Source organism: Capricornis sumatraensis, chromosome 17, assembly GCF_032405125.1.
Source record: "Capricornis sumatraensis isolate serow.1 chromosome 17, serow.2, whole genome shotgun sequence".
Taxonomy (NCBI): domain Eukaryota; kingdom Metazoa; phylum Chordata; class Mammalia; order Artiodactyla; family Bovidae; genus Capricornis; species Capricornis sumatraensis.
The window spans coordinates 46,489,488-46,499,785 of NC_091085.1; the positions used below are offsets into that span (position 1 = coordinate 46,489,488).

At 37.8% G+C, this 10,298-nt stretch overlaps 1 pseudogene; it reads left to right on the plus strand.

The window, feature by feature from the left end:
- Positions 1–3,218: 3,218 nt before the first annotated feature.
- Positions 3,219–4,199, plus strand: LOC138093988 (polycomb complex protein BMI-1 pseudogene; annotated as a pseudogene).
- Positions 4,200–10,298: the final 6,099 nt, after the last annotated feature.

The window sequence follows — 10,298 nt, forward strand, 5'->3', positions numbered from 1 at the left end:
CAAGTCTATGCCCCAATCACTAATGCCAAACAAGCTAAAGTTGAACAGTTCTATGAAGATCTACAAAACCTTCTAGAACTAACACACACACACACACACACACACACACACACACACAAAAAGATGTCCTTTTCCTCATAGGGGACTGGAATGCAAAAGTAGGAAATCAAGAGATACCTTGAGTAATAAGAAAGTTTGGCCTTGGAGTACAAAATGAAGCAGGGCAAAAGCTAACAGAGTTTTGACAAGAGAACATACTGGTCATAGCAAACACACTCTTCCAACAACACAAGAAAACACTCTACGCTCTACACATGGATATCACCAGATAGTCAATATTGAACTCAGATTGATTATATTCTTTGCAGTCAAAGATGGAGAAACTCTATAAAGTCAGCAAGAACAAGACAAGGAGCTGACTGTGGCTCAGTTCATGAACTCCTTATTGCCAAATTTAGACTTTAATTGAAGAAAGTAGGGAAAACCACTAGGCCATTCAGTTATGACCTACATCAAATCTTTTACAGTTATTCAGTAGAAGTGACAAATAGGTTCAAGGGTGTAGATCTGATTGACAGAGTGCCTGAAGAACTATAGACAGAGGTTCATGACATTAAACAGGAGGTGGTGATCAAAATCATGCCCAAGAGAAAGAAATGCAAAAAGGCAAAATGGTTGTCTGAAGAGGCCTTTCAAATAGCTGAGAAAAGAAAAGAAGCAAAAGGCAAAGAAGAAAAGGAAAGATATACCCAACTGAATGCAGAGTTCCAAAGAAGAGCAAGGAGAGATAAGAAAATCTCCTAAGTGAACAATGCAAAGAAATCAGTCAGTTCAGTTCAGTAAGTGTCTTTTAATTTCATGGCTGCAATCACCATCTGCAGTGATTTTGGAGCCCCAAAAAATAAAGTCTGGCACTGTTTCCACTGTTTCCTCATCTATTTCCCATGAAGTGATGGGATCAGATGACATGATCTTCGTTTTCTGAATGTTGAGCTTTAAGCCAACTTTTTCACTCTCCTCTTTCACTTTCATCAAGAGGCTTTTGAGTTCCTCTTCACTTTCTGCCATAAGGGTGATGTCATCTGCATATCTGAGGTTATTGATATTTCTGCTGGCAATCTTGATTCCAGCTGCGCTTCTTCCAGCCCAGAGTTTCTCATGATGTACTCTGCACAGAAGTTAAATGAGCAGGGTGACAATATACAGCCTTGACGTACTCCTTTTCCTATTTGGAACCAATCTGTTGTTCCATGTCCAGTTCTAACTGCTGCTTCCTGACATGAAAAGAAATAGAGGAAAGGAATAGAATGGGAAAGACTAGAGATCCCCTCAAGAAAATTAGAGGTGCAAAGGGAACATTTCATACAAAGATGGGCACAATAAAGGACAGAAATGATATGGACCTAGCAGAAGCAGAAGATATTAAGAGGTGGCAAGAATACACAGAAGAACTACATACAAAAAAATCTTAATGACTCAGGTAACCATGATAGTGTGATCACTCACCTAGAGCCAGATGTCTTGGAGTACAAATTCAAGTGGGCCTTAGGAAGCATCTATGAATAAATCTAGTGGAAATGATGGAATTCCAGCTGAGCTATTTCAAATCCTTAAAGATGATGCAGCTAAAGTGCTGCACACAATACGCCAGTAAATATGGAAAATTCAGCAGTGGCCACAGGACTGGAAAAGGTCAGTTTTCATTCCAATCCCAAAAAAAGCCAATGCTAAGGAATGTTCAAACTATCACACAATTGCACTCATCTCTCATGCTAGCAAAGTAATGCTCAAAATTCTCCAAGCCAGGCTTCAACAGTATGTAAACCAAAAACTTCCAGTTATTCAAGCTGGATTTAGGAAAGTCAATGGAATCAGAGATCAAATTGCAAACATTCATTGGATCATAGAAAAAGGAAAAACATCTACTCTGCTTCATTGACTATGCTAAAGCCTTTTACTGTGGGGATCACAACAAACTGGGAAATTCTTAAAGAGATGGTGATAGTTTACAGTGAATGGTGTCAGATTCTTGATCTCCAAAGTAAATTTAGCATCGGGACCAGGGACCAGGCTTGATCGCTCAAGAGCTTTTGTGTAGCAGAGCTTTATTAAAATATAAAAAGGGATAGAAAATGCTTCCAACATAGACATCAGAACAGAGATGGAGAGTGCCCTAATCCCTAGTCTTAGCAAGGCAATTATGTACTTTTTAATTGGTTATTGCAATAGATCAAAAGAATGTCTCAAGGTTGGAAAGATCTTAGTAGACCCACTCTCATAATATCCATTGTAAGATAACAGGATTTATCAGAAGGTTTTCAGGAAAGAGAAATATGTCCTCAAGCAGATTTACATTATTGTTATATAATCCTTACTAAGGAATGTAGGAAAAAAGCTTGTTGTTTCCTCCTCCTTCAGATTTCCAGATCCCTATCTTCTCTTGAAGGGCCCCAGACCCCCATCTCCTCGCTGGGGACCCAGAAACTTCCTATCAACCTGCCTAGAAATTGACTCTCTCAATGGGAACACCAGACACCTTAACTGCTTCCTGAGAAAACTGTATGCAGGTCAAGAAGCAACAGTTAGAACCAGAAGTGGAACAGGCTGATTCCAAATTGGGAAAGGAGTACATCAAGGCTGCATATTGTCACCCTGCTTATTTAACTTCTATGCAGAGTACATTATGGGAAAAGCTGGGCTGAATGAAGCACAAGATGGAATCAAGATTGCAGGGAGAAATATCAATAACCTCAGATATGCAGATGACACCACCCTTATGGCAGGAAGCGAAGAAGAAGTAAGGAGCCTCTTGATAAAAGTGAGAGGGGAGAGTGAAAACGCTGGCTTAAAACTCTGCCTTCAGAAACGAAGATCCTGGCATCCAGTTCCATCATTTCATGGCAAGTAGATGGAGAAACAACGGAAACAGTGAAAGACTTTATTTTCTTGGGTTCCAAAATCACTGCAGATGGTGACTGCAGCCATGAAATTAAAAGATGGGCCGCCGCCGCCAGCCGGCCTTGGCGCCGCTCCAGCCGCCGCCCGCTCCAGCCCGGACGCGCCGCGCGCGGCCCCACGTTTTAGTTCCTTTCTCCCCCGAGCGCCCCTCTACACCCTCGCGACGCACATGGCCCCCGAGAAGAATACTTCTATTTGCAGCCTCTGCGGCTCTCCCGGCCACGGCGCCCTTTGTTGAGAGGATCTTTTATCAAGCAGAAATGCATCGAACAACCAGAATCAAGATCACTGAGCTAAATCCCCACCTAATGTGTGTGCTTTGTGGAGGGTACTTCATTGATGCCACAACCATAATAGAATGTCTACATTCCTTCTGTAAAACGTGTATTGTGCGTTACCTGGAGACCAGCAAGTATTGTCCTGTCTGTGATGTCCAAGTTCACAAAACCAGACCACTACTGAATATAAGGTCAGATAAAACTCTTCAAGATACTGTATACAAATTAGTTCCAGGGCTTTTCAAAAATGAAATGAAGAGAAGAAGGGATTTTTATGCCGCTCATCCTTCAGCTGATGCTGCCAATGGCTCTAATGAAGATAGAGGAGAAGTTGCTGACGAAGATAAGAGAATTATAACTGATGATGAGATAATAAGTTTATCCATTGAATTCTTTGACCAGAACAGATTGGATCGGAAAATAAACAAGGACAAAGAGAAATCTAAAGAGGAGGTGAATGATAAAAGATATTTACGATCCCCAGCAGCAATGACTGTAATGCACCTAAGAAAGTTTCTCAGAAGTAAAATGGATATACCTAATACTTTCCAGATTGATGTCATGTATGAAGAGGAACCTTTAAAAGATTACTATACACTAATGGATATTGCTTACATTTATACCTGGAGAAGGAATGGCCCACTTCCTTTGAAATACAGAGTTCGACCTACTTGTAAAAGAATGAAGATCAGTCATCAGAGAGATGGACTGACAAACACTGGAGAACTGGAAAGTGACTCTGGGAGTGACAAGGCCAACAGCCCAGCAGGAGGTATCCTCTCCACCTCTTCCTGTTTGCCCAGTCCCAGCACTCCAGTCCAGTCTCCTCATCCTCAGTTTCCTCACATTTCCAGTACTATGAATGGAACCAGCAGCAGCCCCAACGGTAACCACCAATCTTCATTTGCCAATAGACCTCGAAAATCATCAGTAAATGGGTCATCAGCAACTTCATCTGGTTGATACCTGAGACTGTTGAGGGAAAAAAAATTTTAAACCCTTGATTTATATAGATATCTTCATGCCATTACAGCTTTATAGATGCTAATACATGCGACTGTCGTCCAATTTGCTTTCTTTTGTAGTGAAGTTAAATTTGACTATGAAAGATGGACTAGATGTGATATTCATATGGACGTTAATGGAAAAGAAAGATCATTTCTCGAAAGAATTAGTTTCAGAGAAAGCAGGCAAGATGTTTTTCTGTGTTAGGACCGATGTGAAATGGTTTCTGTCACCATTGTTTGGATTTGAAAATCTTCTGCAGTGGATATAAACATTGGGCCGTAGTTTGTTAATCTCAACTAACAAAACCTCCATTACATCCTCCTTGACTGTTCTTGTTATTATGCTGTTTTGTGAACCTGTAGAAAACAAGTGCTTTTTATCTTGAAATTCAACAAATGGAAAGAATATGCATAGAATAATGCATTCTATGTAGCCATGTCACTGTGAATAACAATTTCTCGCATATTTAGCCATTTTGATTCCTGTTCGATTTTTTACTTCTCTGTTGCTACGCAAAACCGATCAAAGGAAAGTAACTTCAGTTTTACAATCTGTATGCCTAAAAGCGGGTACTACCGTTTATTTTACTGACTTGTTTAAATGATTCGCTTTTGTAAGAATCAGATGGCATTATGCTTGTTGTACAATGCCATATTGGTATATGACATAACAGGAAACAGTATTGTATGATATATTTATAAATACTATAAAGAAAATATTGTGTTTCATGCATTCAGAGATGGTTGTTAAAATTCTCCCAACTGGTTCGACCATTGCAGATACCTACGTTTGAGCCTTATCAGCATAGAATATTTTTAACATGGATATCTAATTCTAACTTCTGTTCCATTGGAAGCAATTGGCATTATTGTCATATGGATTTTTCTCTAGTAATACCTTTTACTTTTAAATTTAATTGCTGCATTAAAGGAAAACTTTTCACTAAGGGATTTGGAAATGCTGTCGTCATTTCCTGTTGCTTACGATGGTAATTAATGCGTTTTTAACATGTATATTGATCACTGTAATTCTAAGCGATTTTTAAATAAGCCAGGTTGCTGGAGAAAGAAAATTTTTATCTAAAATTATTTTAATATGTGGCATAGTGGAAATCTCAAATTTAAGAACTGCTTTTACAATTATAAACAGTGGAATATACCCTCTCTGTAACGTCTGGAAATAGAAGCAATTTATTGTGAGCTTCTACAGGTAGTTTTGAAATAGAGTGAGCATGTTGAATTTAAAATATGAATATGTCCCCCCAAATTTTCAGATTGTGTTTTGCTTTGGTCGAACTTGGTGTGTGTTCATCACCCATCAGTTATTTGTGAGGGTGTTTATTCTCTATGAATATTGTTTCATGTTTGTATGGGAAAATCATAGCTAAACATTTCATTGTCCCCGGTCTGCAAAAGAAGCACAATTCTATTGCTCTGTCTTGCTTATAGTCATTAAATCATTACTTTTATGTAAAAAAATAAAATAAAATAAAAGATGGTTGCTCCTTAGAAGAAAAACTATGACATACCTGCTGCTGCTAAGTCACTTCAGTCGTGTCCGACTCTGTGTGACCCCAGACGACAGCCCACCAGCCTCCCCCATCCCTGGGATTCTCCAGGCAAGAACACTGGAGTGGGTTGCCATTTCCTTCTCTAATGCATGAAAGTGAAAAGTGAAAGTGAAGTAGCGTCTTGTCCTACGCTCAGTGACCACATGGACTATGTATTAAAAAGCTGAGATATTACTTTGCTGACCTAGGTCTATCTAGTCAAAGCAATGGTTTTTCCAGTAGTCAGGCATGGATGTGATAGTTGGACCCTGAAGAAAGCTGAATGCCAAAGAATGGAAGCCTTTGAGTTATGGTGTTGGAGAAGACTCTTCTAAAGGAAATCAATCCTGAATATTCGTTAGAAGAACTGCTGCTGAAGCTGAAGCTCCAATACTTTGGCCACCTGATGCAGAGAGCTGACTTGGTAGAAAAGACCCTGATGCTGAGAAAGATTGAAGGTAGGAGCCAAAGGTGATGGCAGAGGATGAGACAGTTGGATAGTATCACTGATTCAATAGACATTAGTTTGAGTGATGGTGATGGTGAAGTTCTGGGTGATGGTGAAGAGCAAGGAAGCCTGGTGTGTTGCAGTCCATGGGTTCACGAAGAGTTAGACCCGACTGAGCAACTGAACAACAACACAATCAAAGGCTTGAGCATAGTCAATGAATCAGAGTAGATGTTTTTCTGGAATTCCCTTGCTTTCTCTATGATCCAACAAATGTTGGCAATTTGATCCCTGGTTCCTCTGCCTTTTCTAAACCCAGGTTTTACATCTGCAAGTTCTCAGATCACCTACTGCTGAAGCTTAGCACAAAGGATTTTGAACATAACTTTATTAGCGTATGAAAAGAGCACACTTGTATGGTAGTTTGAGCATTCTTTGGCATTGCCATTCTTTGGGATTGGAATAAAAACTGACCTTTTCCAGTCCTGTGGCCACTGCAGAAGGTACGTTATTTGGCATAAGCAAATTACTACATTTACTTCTAATAGAATAAGAGTGGCCATAATTCTTCTCTGCTTTTCCCACATAGAAGTGATTTGTTTCTCAGAAAACCTCGCTTTTGTCAATGAAAGTTTTGGCCTTGAAGAATGTTGTCTTTCCTACTTTCCTATATGGGATTCAAAGGCATATTTGGGGACTTAAAACTAAAAATTTGACTTTCCTTGGCTCAACCATCTCTCCTCCATGAAAAGAATAAAGAGATAAGAAAGCCCACAGGAAAGTGGTCTCAGTTAGTATCTCAAAATTTTAACTAATTCCATAGTCGCAATTCTTCCTTGAAAGAAAAACTATGACAAATCTAGACAGTGCATTAAAAAGTAGAGACATCACTTTGCCAGCAAAGGTCTGTATAGTCAAAGCTATAGTTTTTCCAGTAGTCATGTACAGATGTGAGAGTTGGACCATAAAGAAGGCTGAGCACCAAAGAATTGATGCTTTCAAACTGTGGTGCTGGAGAAGCCTCTTGAGAATCCCTTGGACAGTAAGGAGATCAACCTGTCAATCCTAAAGGAAATCCACCCTGAATATTCATTGGAAGGACTGATGCTGAAGCTGAAGCTCTGATACTTTGACTATCTAATGTGAAGAGCCAACTCACTGGAAAAGAACATGATGCTGGGGAAATCTGCTGGCAGAAGGAGAAGGGGACAACCTTCTCCTTGAAGGATGAGGTGGTTGGATGGGATCATTAAAACAATGGACGTGAGTTTGAGCAAGCTCCAGGAGATGGTGAAGGACAGAGAAGCCTGATGTGCTGCAGTTCACTGGGTCACAAAGAGTTGGACATGACTTAGCTACTGAATAACAACAACAACAGTTATGAAAGACACAAATTGAAGCCTGATATCAATACTAAAAGAAAAACAAAACAAAAGCTACAAAACTTATGAACAAATTTTTCTTTGCAATTCTGATGACACATTATTACTCCCTGAATAACAGAGAAATGTGGCCTGGGAAAATGTTACTATCTCAGTCAAGTCTTTCTTCTATTTTTGAAGAGGGTGGCTTCTATCACTCATATTCATATTGGTTTGAAAAGCATTCATATTTGTTGCTTTCCTTCTATTTTCCGTAAGATACTGATCTTTCTAGGAATATTGCCAATATCTATGTTTTTCAGGAATGTAAACTCCTAACTGTTAGGAATTAAACTGATCACATATCTGTCTCAATCACTAGATCATGTTTCTCTAAGGCAGGATCTTTTTTTCTTTCATATCCTATTCATCCTTAAATCCACACTCTATTAGAATGCCTGCTGCAAAAATTGCTTAGAAATGTTTTATGAAAAAATGTCAAGCTTTTGAATGGTTTTACTTTGGTAAAATAATATAGAAACTTTTTCATGTGTTTTGTGTGTGTGTACATGCAGGTGTACGTGTGTAAAATGCACATGTGTGAATGAGTTTAAGAGAATTGAACCTGCTGCTTTCAGTTTGACAGTTCTCACTAGAAAAAAGTTAGTTTTATACTCATATTTTTCTGGTGTATAAAAATGAAAGTAAAACTCTTTCCAAATTACTCAGAGCTGAGTTTGAGCAGGGTTGCCTTTATGAGGAGTCAAAACAAAGCCATCTTACCAATATCCTGTTTAAAAATTTCAACATCTCTCTTAGTACTACTTATGGTTTTTAACTCCTTCTAATGGTGTACTTAAAATCTCATTTTGACTCAATATTTTCAACAGGTTATTTGGTTCACAGTCACAACTTTTCTATTCGTTAAAAAAAAATTCAAATGAACATGCATGTGGTTGCATCTAACACTTAGGGAAAACCATTTATCTGCACAGATATCTCTCTACAGGCATCCCTGAACACCTCAAGTTATATTCATGATGATTGTTCAAAGTGGCACATGGCTGCACTTCTTTGAAGTATAGAATTATGTGCAGCTGCCTTCATGCAGTGCAATCCAAAATAATTACTGTCAACGTCCAACTTCTACCTTTTAAGGCCTAGAGGGTAGCAGAAAATTCATGGAGAAAGTAAATTGTGTAACCTTGTTCAAAGCTCCTCTTACTCTCTTCTTTCTTAAGAACTCATGTAAAACTTCACTAAACAACTAGTGAAGTTGTTTTTTAAAAAAAGCTACAGCATTTTTATCTCAAAATTGCTTCTATAAAATATTTTAAGATTGAAATGTGTTTGAGGACAACATCTATAATTTTCTCAGTAATTCAGAATTATTCGACATTATTTTCTGCCTCTCATACACATATTTGGGATATGTTTGTGTATAATATTTGACACACAAAAAGAACTCTGAACTTTCAAAATACATGACCCAACTCTAATCATATATTTGCCTTCACTGTATGAATATGTAAAGTAGATGATTTGGTGCTGAGGATTTCTACATTGATTGCTCATTTGCAGTTATTTGGCATATGAGAAAAAGCTATGATGATAACATCTGCTAATAGTATTTGAAACTTATCATATCTTTTTAAAGTGGAAAAGGGAAAAAGTTTTGAAAAAAATTCAAGTTAATCTTGATACTATGATGGCATTACATATCTTTAAAGGACATAAATATAGAAAAACCTTAACTTTGACTGCAAATTTGCCAGTTATTTCTAAATAGCAATCTTGAAAACACATTATTTAAATTAAATTTATTTTGAATAGGGAGAAACTTGATATTACTTCTCTAAAAGAAAGTTTTAAGGATTATTAATGATATATTAAACTCATTATTAGATAATTAGCTTTGACTTTGTCAGTTTAGATTTATGATTACAACTAAATCTAGCCTGAAGTTTACTTTTTTATTATGAGGTAAGCAAGAAGGGAAGGGAAATAAACTGCTTACCATAAGTAAAACTGCAAAGGAAATCTTTATCTTTTGGGGGGAAAATGTGAACTCCTTTAACTACTTTAGAAATGCTGACTTATGAACAACATAATTATATGTAAACGTGGATAGACTGCACTTTGAAAAGCTGATTGAAATTATTTTTTCATCTTTAATATTACTCATAGGAGACTACATTAGCTTAATTTTGAATGTATTTGGAATACAGAGAAAAGTATTTTGGAAAAGTAATTGTAATCCTATTGAGAAACCTTGTTACAATGAAGCTATATTACCTTTTGAGTTTGGGTATGTGTGTGAGTGTGTGTGTGTGTGTGTGTGTGGTTACATTTATTATATATAGAGAGAAATAAACATATTTTTCATATTACAAAATTAAATTCATATTGTAACTGAAAGTGGGGTCTGGTTACTCACTGCTTAAAAGCCAATAAAGGGGCCAGATTGGTGGAAAAGAAAGCTTGCTATATGTTGGATGCTGGCAACTGAGGAGGAGGGTGAACTCATGTCCAAAGGCTGACTCCTCCTCCCTCTGGACAATCAGTGGACAAGAGCTTTTATAGACAGAGGCAGAGGAGTACCTGCAGAAATAGAACAGTCAGCTCTGACAGTCATCTTGAATTGGTCACATGGTGGTCTGACCAGCACCATCTTGACTGTTTTAAGTACAATTAAT